This window comes from Pygoscelis adeliae, unplaced genomic scaffold (genome assembly GCF_000699105.1).
Source record: "Pygoscelis adeliae isolate BGI_AS28 unplaced genomic scaffold, ASM69910v1 Scaffold114, whole genome shotgun sequence".
In the NCBI taxonomy this organism is placed as follows: domain Eukaryota; kingdom Metazoa; phylum Chordata; class Aves; order Sphenisciformes; family Spheniscidae; genus Pygoscelis; species Pygoscelis adeliae.
In genome coordinates this window covers 3,908,774-3,911,707 of record NW_008824587.1, presented here as the reverse complement: position 1 = coordinate 3,911,707, position 2,934 = coordinate 3,908,774, and the positions used below count along the sequence as shown (strand labels likewise).

Sequence of the window (2,934 nt, the reverse complement as noted above, 5' to 3'; positions counted from 1 at the left end):
TGGCGGGTGACAGCAGCGACCCTGCACAACATCCCTGCAGCACCACGCCGGAGCCTTCTGGTCGGGGAGGGGGGGGTTCCCCTCTATTATTTTTTTTCTCTCCTTCCTTTCTAAAAGCCCCGTAATTACCTGGCTATTAATTGTAACCCGCTTTCCAAGGAAACAGGTCCTAGCTCCCTGACTTGCCTAACAGACAAAGCAAATATGTTCGCCTTTGTTGTCCCTTCCTTTTTGAAGTACAAGTTGCAATAAAACATATTAGAAGTTTTGCATCAGGCTTTTACGTGCCCACCAGGGTACCTTTCTTTTTTAGCAACTTCATGGAAATGCTTGACAACTCGGCTCAATCAATCAAAAGGGAAAAGGCAGCTCTGTGCATAAACCAGAAAATTGCTTCAGTTTTTAAATAGCTGCCGTCGAAGCTGCCTGGGTAATCTCTGGGAAGGCGAGGTGCAGAGCCGGAGGGATGCAGAGCGGGGCGAGGAGCCCTCCGAGGCCATTAGGGCCGCCGAGAGCGGCGTGTTGAGGATTGTGTTTGCCATCTGCCATTGTATTATGAAGGGGCAAGTTTACGAGAGCTTTCCATATGTTGCCAAACAAATTGTCAAATAGGGGAGTTATTAAGAGTGCCGCAGTTTTATTATATGGAAGATGGAACATGTGTTTTGGGTTTGCGGGTTTTGTTTGGGTGGGGTTTTTTTGTTTGGAACGGGGGAAAAAAGGGAAATTAAATGGATTGGGGCGCCATTCAAAGACGAAAGGTTGGGGTTGAGGGTTTGTAGTGCCTCTCGGTCTCTGGTTATGTTCGGCATTAAAAAAACCCCGGGGTTTCCCTTCTTTTCCACAGTCAGGAGAGGGAGGTGTGTGGCCAGGTCCTTTCAGCACTCGGATGCGCTCGCCTTGGTGCTCGGGGAGTTACAACGCGATGATGTTTGGGTCTCGGTTGCTGCCAGGGAAAGTGAGGATCTGTGCCACCGCAGCACAGCTCTTGCCGTAGATTTGCTGCCCGGGCGCTGGAGCCAGCCTTGCTCCGGCAGAGAGCCACTCCAGCGGCCGCTTCGTCCCCGCAACCGGCCGAGGCTGAAACTCTTTAATGAGCAAGGTGAAGCTCTCCTGGATGCTGCCCCAGGACGAACCATCGCCTCGGGCAGAGCCAGGCAGGATGGAGCTCATCGGGGCTGTGCCCTGAGAGCGAGATCTCTCCTCGGTCGCGGCATGTTTGGTCCCGGCTGAGGCTGCCTGGGCTCAGCGGTTGTTGGTATGTGGGTCTGGACTCGGAGGATCCCCTCTGAAGTGATAACGTGGGGCGAGGATGGGCCAGGGAGCACGGGCTTCCCCGGCTGCCAGGAGGAGGCAGAGGGAGGAGAGGGCTGGCTGGGAAAATAAATCACCTGGGGCTCGTGGCTCGCAATCGGTGGGTATTTGGGTCTGAAAGATGCGTTTATACCTCCCAGGTGAGATGGGTGTGACCGGTGGGACGGGGAGAGCCTGTCAGAGGGCACTGCCCCCCAGCCCCACGCTGCTGAGTGCGGCCCATCAGGGTAAACAGCACTCAGCATTAATTGCTTGGCTTTAATTAACTAAGATGAAACCTCCTCTGCCAACATCCACGAGGGTGCCGGGATGAGGACAAGGGGACAGGTGCTGATGGGAGTGTGGTCTGACCCCAGGTGGGGTTGAGGTCTGTCCCCTAGCCCTCGGTCTCCCTTAGCATTATTCAGGGGGCTTTGGGGGGTTGGGAGGCACCTGCAGCTCCATCCGTCCAAGGGATGGGACAAGGAGAGGCGTCTTCTCGCTCTTTCCTGGAGAAGCCAGGTGATCCCGAGCACTTGCACCCAGCAGGCAGCGTTTTGCCCTTCCAGCAAGCCCGCGCTTGTGTTTTTGAAGCCCGTGTGAAGCGTAGACGTGCTCTGCCTGCTCTCCCCCAAGGTCTGTGGGCAGGAGAGCACCCTGTGCCCACCAGCCCTGCAGAGGGGCCTGGCTCAAGGAGGCAAAGGCTGCCCAGTGCCCACTTCCAAAGCCTGGGATGGAGGTCCTGGGGGGGTACCACACCAGAAGCGTGCTTTGGGACCAGCGAACCATGATGAGCCCCAGGGCTGAGTTACTCCTAAGGCTGCAGAGGGGCTAACTCAGGACCTTGCTGCCATCTCAGGTGATGGATTGAGGATGGTGATTTAACAAGCACAAATGTTTCCTTCCCCTCTTCCCGGCAAACAAGGAGCCTCTGCTCAGCTCCTGCTCCTCTCCTCCTGGCCAAGCCTGAGGTCCCTGCTGTGGTGACACTGAAATGGCAGAGCCGCCTGCCCTTGTATAGGCTGTATGAACATGCCAAGGCGCGGTGGGAAGCCATCCTGCAGCCAGGACACCGCGGCTCGGCTTGCCAGCAGGGTGGGCGACGTCCCCGCTGGCTCTGGTTGTTAGCTCGCCGCTGTCGCCTCTCCCGCTAATTCCCCCACGTATTCACCTCGTCTTCACAGGCAATTTCCCCCATTGAAATGTCAGCAGATAATTGAGCGCGCTGGTGACCTTGTTAGGGAGCTGGGCTCGGCACTGTGCTGCACCGGGGAGGCAGCCAGTGCGGGGCCGTACGTCCCCGGGCATGGCACGCTCAGGATGCCTGGGCTCAGGGGAATGCCTGCCGTGTGTCTGCATCACCATGTGTTTGCATGAGGCTGTGGGGAAGTGCGTGCTGTCCCCTCGCGGCAGAGCATCAGTCCTGTTTAGGCTGGAGACCATCCTGTGGTTTTGGGGATTTCTGTCCCCGTGTCACCTCCCCTTGATGAGGAGCTAAGCCGGGGGAATGCGCCATCCTGGACCTGGACCTAGAAAAAGCACACAACGTCCATGCTGACGTCTCCATCGCTTGGGTTCATGGGATGCTCTGGGGCTCCGTCTCAGCTCGTGGCAGGGCTGGGGCGGCCTGTTTCCCTCCTG

General features: G+C 57.3%; 1 protein-coding gene across 1 annotated transcript in view; it reads left to right on the top strand.

The window, feature by feature from the left end:
* Window positions 1-2,934, top strand: part of ASS1 (argininosuccinate synthase 1) — a 41,387-nt gene that overhangs the window by 4,250 nt on the left and 34,203 nt on the right. The window lies entirely within an intron of this gene.